The sequence below is a fragment of the Vicugna pacos genome, chromosome 1, assembly GCF_048564905.1.
Source record: "Vicugna pacos chromosome 1, VicPac4, whole genome shotgun sequence".
Lineage (NCBI taxonomy): Eukaryota > Metazoa > Chordata > Mammalia > Artiodactyla > Camelidae > Vicugna > Vicugna pacos.
The window spans coordinates 112,025,516-112,036,562 of NC_132987.1; the positions used below are offsets into that span (position 1 = coordinate 112,025,516).

The window sequence follows — 11,047 nt, forward strand, 5'->3', positions numbered from 1 at the left end:
TATTTCACTATATTTATTACAAGATATTTAGTCTTTATGCTATTGTAAATGATTTAATAATTAATTTTATTTTTATTTATTTATTATTTCTTTCTGATTTACAGAAATACAGTTGCTTTTTGTATGTTAACCTAGAGTACAGAAACCTTGATAACTTTACTTATTAATTCTAATAGCTTATTTATAGATTATTTTTGACTTTTATTATCTTTAAATCAACATTTTATTTTTGTTTGTGTAAACAATTTCTTTCTTTCTTTCTTTCTTTCTTTCTTTCTTTCTTTCTTTCTTTCTTTCTTTCTTTCTTTCGGCCTATTTGATTAGATTGTAGCTCCAGGGCACCACTGGAAAGAGACTGTGTTATCAGTTATCCTCATTTTATTTATCATCTCAGGAGGAACACTTTAACATTTCACCATTAAATATGAAGTTTGTTCTCAATAGTTGATCAGAATAAGGATTTGATCTATATCTAGTTTGCTAAGAATTGTTATTTTAAATTGCTTTTGAGTTTTATTAAGTGTCTTCTCTGCAATTTTATTGAAAAAGTGGTGAACTTTCTCTTTTATCTTGTTAGTTTGGTCAATCATACTGATTTTTTTTTCCCACTTTTTGTTCTAAAATAACTTCAAACTTACAGAAGAACTTCAAGAAAAATACAGAATACTAGTTTATTCCCCAAACCATTTGAAAGTAATTTGCAGACATTATGTCCCATTATCCTGAAATAGTCTAAGCATTTCCTACAAATAAGGACATTCTGTTCTGCCTCATTAGGCCATGTGAATACCTTTCTACCCTGCTCAGATTCCACGACCCATTCCAGTCTTTTGTTGCCTCCACCTCAGCTTGCCTCCACCCTTCCTCACACTGCTTATGTCTCTAGACATTTATAGTGAGTAATACATGTCTCTTTTCCTTCATCTTCAAAAGTTCCTGAGTTTTCCTGTTTCTACTTGGGATCACTCTTCTTCTGCAGGAAAAAAGTTCTATAGTATTTCTTACTGCAGGTCTGGTGGCCACTTTTCTCTAGGAAAAAAATTCTTTGTTTTATATTAAATTTTGAAGGATACTTTCACTCAGTATAGCATTATAAGCTCGCAGGAATATTTCCCCACGACTGTCATGAAAGAGGTTGATTTTTTTAAAACCAAGAAAAAGAAACTTACTGTTTGACACAATAAATTTGCCTGTTGCATTAATTCACACATATACTATATTTTATCCCTCTGAGTGATGCCTTGTGCATACAATCACACTGTTAGGTGCACTTTCAGAGGTTTGCTTAAGGAAGTAGAAATCACTTGGGGTATTTTAAGCAGAAAAGGTTTAATGCAGAGAAATGCATATCAAACCATGAGAAAGGCCATAGAAACAAAGGTCAAGGAAAGTTTCTACAATCACTCAAATTCACTTTTATCTTTTGTTGAGTAAGGAAGTTTCAGGAACCATAACATACTGACACTGAATGTCACAGCTGCCTGCAGTATGTGGGTCAGCATTTCTCAGCAGAACTCAGTTCAAAACCCTACATCTGCCGAAGGTCAAATATCTCCTTACTGACGCAAATTAAATAATATGGCTTCTGTTTGTCTTCCAGGTCCCAGTCTTACTCAGGAGCCTGCGACTGGCAGAATCTGTGGGGGACCTTTCTAGCAAGTAGCTTGGAAAGTGTAGATGCCCATCAGTGGAATACACAAGAGGATACAGAGGAAGGAAGAGGACAGAGTTACCAATAGAAGATTTAGAACTTCAGGTTTCACTCAAACACATTGGTGTGTTCCTATTTTTTCCACAGCATGATGTTTCCTTTAATACCTGGGTCAATGCAGTGTAGACAAGGAACATCTCAACTATTAAATTTAGGATATTAATTTTAAAGAAGAACATGGAGCATATCTTGCTTAGGAAACAGGCCATACCTTACAGAAATGAGATGGTACCTCTCTACTAAGCATCACTTTCTCACATAAATGACTGCCCCCACGACTAGTACTGGGCCAATGGTTTGCATGCTTTCTTACGCAAGGTTATGCTACTTCGAGAGGACGACTGAATGGGCAAGGGAAATCCTGGGTCCAGAGAGAGGATGGTTAGAAAGATTTCATAGCTGTGCTTGAATATCAGCTGAGCCTTCATCAGTATCCCAGTTCTGACAAAGGGTTTTGACAACAGTGTGACATACAAATTCACAAATCTGTATACTCACTCAAGAGATTTGATTAACACACTTGAAGGAAAATTAATGAATGAGTAAGTGACAAATTGCATGGTTCAATGGTCAAATCACCTAGACCAAGACAAGAATACTGAATAATAACAAAATCTAAGGTGAAAGGAGAGACGGCATTGAAACAACAAAGAAACATACAAGCAGTCATTCTTTTATAAGTAATCGCTGGAAAGTCATCGCTAGGGGAAACAGTTGCTTGTCCCTTAAACGAAAGGTAAACTGGCAGGTTTTTTTAACTTCAGTAATGTTTCCAAATCATGAATCTATATGCCAACATAGGGACATTCATAAATTCTAACCCCACATTTCAATGTGAGATGAAAAGTATAACAACAGAAATAATAATTATTAAGGACTTGAAAAAAAAGTGAGCTTCCCATGCAAACTTGCCATGGACTTTAACAAAAGCGCTGTACAGAGGACATTGCAAATATAGCAAAATTTGCTTGTTAAATTCATCTTTACTTTGGTTGTGTAAATTCTGACATAACAGCAAAGGATTCTTGGTTATGAGGGCTTCTTTCTGCCTAGTAAACTATAAATTCTGGAAGTTTAAAAGCAAATTAATGTAAAATGAGTCTTCTCCATGCCTGTGGATTATCCCACCCACCAAGGGCGGTTCCCTTGTTAATATTCACACAGAGGAAACCAATCCTCTGCCCCCAGCTGAACCGTCCATTCCCCACAGTGTGTGCTGTTACAGCAGCTACTGCAGTGGCCCGGGCTGTGGCTGTGGCTGTGGCTGTGGTAGGTAGCGATGTGGCTGCTGCTGCCATCTTGCTGTGGCAGATACTGGTCCTATGGGTTCTCCTGGTTCTTCTAGAGTCACTCAGCCAGTAAACTCACTCCTGTGCCTCCCAATTATCCTTCCCGCGTTCTCCTTGTAATTTTTTTTCTCTTTCTAAACAGTGGAAATTTTTATTCTAGACTATTTCAACTTCAGATTGAATACTACAAATTCAACATGCTTCAAGTTGATTGACCAAAGTCACATGTAATACCTCACAATTGATAAAAATATCTATGTTTGATATCATATTCCTTCTTCCTTCATTGTAGCTTAGCAACATTGATGTGAACAAAATTTTAAAATTTATATGTCAGTAAACTCTCTTTCATTGCAAAGTGCTGTGCATTTATATTCATTTCTTTCTGCCACTTATATATGTTTGGGTGTGTATGTTTAATTTAAGGGCACATGGAGAAAAACAGGAATCTTTACAGATGTACAACCACACACCTAAACAGCCTGGGTAGTAAAATAATAATGCTGTATAAAATGGTTTTACTTGTCAGATAAGAGGAAAGAATTCTGATGAATTTATGCTGATTTCCCAGTTGAAGGAAGGAAAAATCAGTCCTGGTTTACAGATGGTTCTGCCAATATGCTGATATGCGTAAAAGTGGGCAGCTGCAGTTAATAGCTCAGATCATGTCTGGCCCTAGAGAACAGTGGTGAAAGAAAATTCTCAATGGTTTTCAATCCTCCTGAGAAATGATAACATCCAAATTTAACCTGTCTTTCAAAACTTAAGACTATGTATAGGTGCATGATACAAACAGAGCCAATATCCCTTAAGAAAAGATAAATATTCATGTATTCTATTAAATTCGAGCTTCAGAAGGTCTATCCTGGGTTTCTATGACCTTGCCGTCAAATAAGATTCTCAGTGCTCTTCCTGTATGTGAAGAAATGTGTACACTCTGGTGCAGGTGCAGGATAAGCAACTAATTTTTAAGGAGTAGGGAAAACAAAAACTACACAAGCAACAAAGTGGCATTACTTTAAGAGAACACAGCAATACAAAACCCACAGAGTAAAATGTGATTGGAGTAGGTGGTGGATTGTACAGAAAATATACTATTTTCTCCTAAGATTTATATAGATAACATCACAGCTGTGTTGATTAGCTTTTAAATCTGCATATGGGATGAAGGGTATTATTAGAATAATCGTTGGAGGAAGAAGACATTTGCCTCCTCCATGTGATGTCATGCAGCATGGTTACAAAGGTTAAATTCAGCAACAGTATGAGCAAGCTCAATGATTTCAGCATTTTTTTTTTTTAATTTAAAACATACCAACTGTTCGGGAGGATCCCAACATACCAAGAAAACAGTCTTCAATTTTAATGGGTATGTGGAGTCTCTTTTATCTAAAGAAATGAGATTAATGAGATTCCTAAATACAGGTTGGTCTAGATGAGGATGTCATGTTTGTCACACCTACACTTTAGATTGTATAAAAGATCCTTAGTTTTTAATGTTCTTACTCTCTAAAACTTACTCTTTTCTCTTAAGCTAAAAACTTAAAATTCTGGCTCAGTCTGCTACTATTAAGGTAGATACTGTGGAGGACTGGGCTAGGACTGTGGCTCTGGATATGGCTATGCCTGTTGCTTTGGTGCCTTTAGAACCTTGGGATGTGGCTACAGATGTGGCCGTAATAGGGCTTGACTGCTGACACCAGTAATGTCACACTAGACACTTGTTCTGTGGCGTCAACCGAGTAATATCTGCTGCTGAGTCCATTCTCTGGTGAGATGGAGATTCTGCTCTGCAGAATCTTTTCATTGCACACCTTGTACTCAATTTTCATTGTTAATAATCCAATCCAAACCTAAGTGTTCAGAATAGATTATTAAATAGACAATACATCCACATCTGTGTCCTTTATTGACTGCATTTTTGTCTTTAATGTTTTTTGACAACGATATGCCAGGCCAATTACAATTTCAGCGTGCTTCATGAGCAGGAAGCTCTAGGTTTATTTTTCATTCCTCTGGCCTGGCCAATGTTATTAGTTATTTCTCTTTTTTAAAATATATTACTTATTTATTTGTTAAAAATATTTGTTGAATAATTGCTCCGTAAGTCCCTCTGTTAGGTCTTAGCATTACAAATATGAAAAGATGTGTTAAATTAGAAAGCAAATATGTAAATAAACATGACAGGTGATGGGACAGTCAAGTACAAACACAGAGGAGAAGGCTTATGTCGGTATTGAAAAAAAGGGAGATGCTAGAGCAAAAGGTGGAATCAAATATGTTCTCACTGAAGTTACATTTAAATCAATTCTTGACAGAGGAGAAATGAATTAGAGAGGCAAGGGATATGCGAGGCAGGAGGACCAGAATATGCACAGGCAGAAGAAAAGTATTAGATAGCAGAGCTGTAAGTTGATGCCACTCCTAGAAAGCAAGCAGAGCAAAGCAAGTGGCTAAAATGAGGCCCTGGGTAGTTAAGAGAAGCCTGAACATCAAGGTCATATATATTTTGCTATAGGTGCACTAGACACTGTTTTTAAAAGTTGCGATGTTTTCCACAGAGATTTATGTTGTATAAAATCATTATGGCAACTAATTAAAAGGTAATCAGCCGAGGAGTATGACCATAGACCAAGAGACCCTTTAAGAGGCCTTGCAAGCAGCCAATGTGAGGTCTTCATTTAAGAAAGCAGCAACTAAAGTTTTATAGAGGGCCTAGATCAAACAGACATTTAAGAGATGGAACTTAGAGAACTTGCTTATATGGTGTGGGGTGAAGGGTAATAAAGGATAAAAAGGGGCACACATGAGCTCCAGATTGGAGGTTCAGCAATTGATGGATCGCGGAGGTAACAGCAGATGTGATGTGGGACCCGGGAGCATTCGGGGGATGATCAGGGTGGGGATCAGAAAATGTATTTGAGTTCGGATAAATTTAAGTAAAGTTATTTAGTGGTAGTTCATTACAAAAATCTGAAACTCAAGGGGGAACTGAGTCTGAGATTTCAAAGTGATTGGATAAAGGTTGTATTAACTACACAAATACAGGACTCCAATATTCAGAAGTGAGCAGCAGAAAAAGACAGTTCAGTGCAGGTAAGAAGCAGGCAAAGGTAAATGGTGACACTGAAGAGAGTTGTATCAGGGAAGACAAGGACGCAGACACTTCCTGGGAGGGAACCATCAACAACTGCCCTTTCATTCGAACATTTATTCTTTCACCGAGTATTTCTAATGACATAAATTTCGACACTAGACTAGATGCTGGCACGTGGTCAGTGAGGTGGGCATGTTCTCTGCCCTTGCCGAAGTTGCAATCAGAGGGGATGGCAGAACATGAAAAGGCAATAATCATAAAATATCACGGGCTTCGGTGTTTGTTTAGAGGGTCTCTTCAGCCCCCGATGTTTGGGAAGGGACCTCAGACTCCACTGAGACGATTACCAAAGAAGCAGCCATTTTAAATGTGATTCCCGTATTCTAATCAAGATCGATGGGTCCAAATCAAGATGAATCTTGAACAAGATGAGCCAGAAGATCCCCAGGATTTGTGAGCAGGAATATATATTTTTCCCTACTTGATGAAGCTCTAAGGACTGACATTTGGGAACTATTAGCAGCTGTGTTTTATTTGCTTTTCGTAAAGTGCCCAGTAACAGTTCACTACAAGGCACCTACTTAACTAACCTGCCGAATAATCCCTTATATGTTCTGCTCAGGGACAATTCATGGAGAAACTTTTTAAATTTTTCTAGGTCAGCCATCTCAGTAAATGATATTCCATCAAGTCAATGAGGCACACTATCCTCACAAAACCAGAGGAGTAAACCTGAAAATCATTATTTCCAAGATCTACACATTGACTTCAAATACTGTTCTGTATTAATTCATTACTTCTTTATTTACCTCAAAAGTCTGACTTGGTTGGCTTTGCATGGAAGTTGGAACAAAAACGTCATAATTGAAATTTCATGCAGAATCTATACGCCACAGAGAGTAATTGTGATAGGACGTTAACATTTTCTGACAGTTTGAAAATATAGCACCATCAAATATTAGATAGGGTATTTTCACAAAAGTGGTGATAGTGATGACAGGTTGAAAAAGATCCGTGAAAGAAATTACAAAATACATGACAGCACACAGCAAAATTTCTGCCCTGATGGCTGAAGGTAATGGCAGAAGTTAGTTAGAACTTAAGTAGATTGAAAGGAAATGTAATAATGACCAGAAATTGAATTCTTTCCAGTCCTTTTTACAGCCTTAAAATTCTAAACACTCATGGAATTAAGTCAAGTTTGACTTTAAGAAGAGGGATTTTACTTCAGTTCCCTGTATGGACCAAAGGGCATCTCAAAAACCATCAGCAGACCTGTAGCTCTATAAAGAACAATAGCCTATAACGTAGTTAAAACATTAAAGTATTTATATGTATATGGATCTATATCAATACATATCTATATATGAAGTACATATGTTCATATGTATGCATATATTAAAAGAGAAAGAGAGAAGAAAAGTAAGAGAAGAGAGAAAGAGAAAGAAAGAAATATACTAGATACTTTAGCATATGGTTATCTGGCTGAGATTGGAGTAGGGAGCTGATGTGTAGTTTTGGGTGAATGAGTTTTGGGTGGAGATGGAAGAGGGTAAGGGGTTAAACAAAAGGTAAAAAATAAAGATAGAAACTGTAGTGAAAAAATCCAAAATTGAAGACAATATTATTCGTATGCTTATATCTATGTGTGTGACATGTAATAGGCACAGAGGTTATATCTGTTGACTATGTGTATCCATAACAAATGATAGTATAAAAAGCAAGTGCTCAATATGTGTAGCATGATCCCTTTTTGTTTGAAACCACAAACTTCAAACTCCCGTGTGTACATAACCGTGGGCAGAGACAAAATTGCTTACGGATGTGTGAGGGAAGAGGGAGTGATGGAAGGTCCGCAGAAGGGGATGATATGCATGGGCAGTAAGATGAGAGAGAGTTAACTTGATCTTACATTTATTTGCGTTGCTTCGCTAATTCTTTTGTTTGTTTGTTTGTTTGTTTTGTTTTAAATTTTATTTTATTTCATTGGATTAATAATCAGTTTACAATGTTGTGTCAATTTCCAGTGCAGAGCACAATTTTTCCGTTATACACGAACATACATATATTCATTGTCGCGTTCTTTTTCACCGGCTTCACTTATTCTTACAGGCACATGCTATCTGGTAAATAAAGAAAACATCAAATGCAGAAAACATTGAAAACCTGAAAGCATGCTTTAGATAATAGAAAATTGAATCATGGACCCAAAGAATGAGAAGACGCTTTAGAGAGCTGGCTTTATTTAACTTCTGCTTGACTTGCCTTTGATTTGTTGCCTTTTGCTGTGGAAGATTTTGTATCCAAACAATTAGCATTCTGTCTTTACCTGTTTATGTTTGGTGGAGCTGGTTTACATATGCTGAAGAGAAAAGGCTACTTGTTCACAGCTCTCCAAATAACTGTTAGCATGTAACAGTCATAAAATCTAAACAAATGAGGTAACATAAAATGTCATGACAACGTAAGCGTAAATTTTTAACAAGCACGCTAGATTTTAATCCCAGGGGAGATTTCTTGCCTTTTTAGGCACCCACCTCCACCTTGCCACAATGGTATATAATGAGGCCCAACATTATTCTAGGAGACTTAACACAATAATCTGAATTTATTTGCAGCTACTCAGACACAAACTGGATTGAATGGGACACTGGTAAAGCTCTCTGAGGAGCTGTGTTATGTTATGAATCAGGGAGATGGCCATTTCCCTTACTGACTAACAGTTCTGTACTCTGGGGCCCTAATGGCCAGAGTAGATACACGTTTTATTACTTTTTTCTATAAACTCTGATAGAGACAAAAGGAGGGATATAGGGGAAAGCTCTGGACAGCGAGTGGAAGAAATAAACCCCCAGGGATCTTCAGCTAACTTTATCCTTCTATGCTATTCCTTGGATAGGGAGAGGACAGAGACAGACAGGCAACATCTCTGAAAATTGCATGTGCTTCTAAGTGCATCTGGGTGCTTTATTGTTGAAGGTCTTTACAGTTAACTCTTGGTAGAACATGTTTATTACAGAAAATCACTGGAGAGAACTAATTAAGAGACTTCTGGCTCTGTAATAATTGACAACATTTATTCCATTTAAAAATCATTCCTGACATAAGACAGCAATGTTTCTCACAGTATGAGCAAATCAAAGACTCATTCATTCCAGGGGACAAATATTCATTGAGCATGGTCTACATGTATGGTCTCAGGACTTACATGGTCTTAGTACCTACAATTTCCCAGCTTCTGCCTGTTGTATTTACTCTTGCCTTGTTTGGTTCATATAATTACAGGCGGCATAAACAAAGAATTTTTTTTTCTTTAAAAATGAAAAAGAACTAGTGTTTTCATTTTCTTTGGATATATACCGAGGAATGGAATTACTGGGTCATATGGTAGTTCTATTTTTAGTTTTTTGGGAAACCTCCATATTGTTTTCCATAGTAGTTGCACTAATTTACCTTGCCACCAGTAGTGTGCAAAGGTTTCCTTTTCTCCAGATCCTTGCTAACATTTGTTATTTGGGATTTTTTTTTTTTTTTTTTTGGAGAGGGGAAGTAATTAAATTTTTCTAATGAAGGTACTGGGGATTGAACCCAGGACCTTGTGCAGGTTAAGCACACATTCTACCACTGAACTATACTCTCCTCTCCTGTTATTTCTGATCTTTTTGATGACAGCCATTCTGACTGGTGTGAGGTGACATCTCATTGTGGTTTTGATTTGCATTTCTCTAATGACTAGCGATGTTGAGCATCTCTTCAAGTGCTTGTTGTCCTTCTGTAAGTCCTTGAAAAAAATGTCTATTCAGGACTTCTGCCCATTTTTTAATAGAGTTGTTTGTTTTTTCTATTGAGTTGTATGAACTGTTTATATATTTTGGATATTAGCCCCTTATCAGTCATATCACTTGTCAATATTTTCTCCCATTCAAAAGGCTGTCTTTTCATTTTGTTGAGGTTTCCTTTGCTGTGCAAAAGGCTTTATGTTTAACTATGTCCCATTTGCTCATTTTTGCTTTATTTCTTTTGCTTTAGGAGACAGATCCAAAAAATACTGCTTTGATTTATGTCAAAGAGTGTTCTGTGTTTTCTTTTAGGAGTTTTATGGTTTCAGGTCTTACGTTTCGGTCTTAAAGCCATTTTGAATTTATTTCTGTGTGTAGTGTTAGAGAATGTTGTAATTTCTTTCACATGTAGCTGTCCAGTTTCCCCAGCACCACTTATTAAAGAGACTGTCTTTTCCCTATGCTTTATTGTTGCCTTTTTTGGTAGGTTAATTGACCATGAGTGCAGTAGATGGGTTTGTTTCTGGACTCTGTATTCTATGCCACTGATCTATGTGTCTGTTTCTGTACCAGTACCATGCTGTTTTGGTTACTGTAGCTCTGTAGTATAATCTGAAATCAGAGAGCATGATTCCTCCAACTTTGTTCTTTTTTCTCAAGATTTCTTTGTCTATTCAGGGTCTCTTATGGTTTCATATATATTTTAGGATTATTTGTTCTAGTTCTGTAAAAAATGCCATAGGTATTTTGATAGAGATTGCATTAAATATGTAGATTACTTTGGGTAGTATAGACATTTTAACAATATTAATTCTTCTAATCCATGAGAACTTAGTGAAATAAATCAGACAGAGAAAGACAAATACTTTATGTTATTGCTTATATGTGGAATCTAAAAAAATAAAACAAATGAATGAATACAACAAAACAGAAACAGACTTACAAATATAGAGAAAAAACTAGTGGCTACCAGCAGGGAGAGGGATGAGGGATGGGGCAAGAGAGGAGTAGGGAATTAAGAGGTATAAACAACAATGTATATTAAAAAAATAAACTACAGGGGTATATTGTACACATCAGGGAATGTAGTCAATATTTTATAATAACTTTAAATGGAGTATAATCTATAAAAATATTGAATCATTATGTCATACACCTGAAACTAATATTA

At 36.5% G+C, this 11,047-nt stretch overlaps 1 non-coding gene across 1 annotated transcript; it reads right to left on the reverse strand.

Moving 5' to 3' along the window:
- Nucleotides 1–9,664: 9,664 nt before the first annotated feature.
- TRNAV-AAC (transfer RNA valine (anticodon AAC)) lies at nucleotides 9,665–9,736 on the reverse strand. Its single transcript has one exon. It is a non-coding gene; the product is annotated as a tRNA-Val (tRNA).
- Between the last annotated feature and the right edge of the window lie 1,311 nt (nucleotides 9,737–11,047).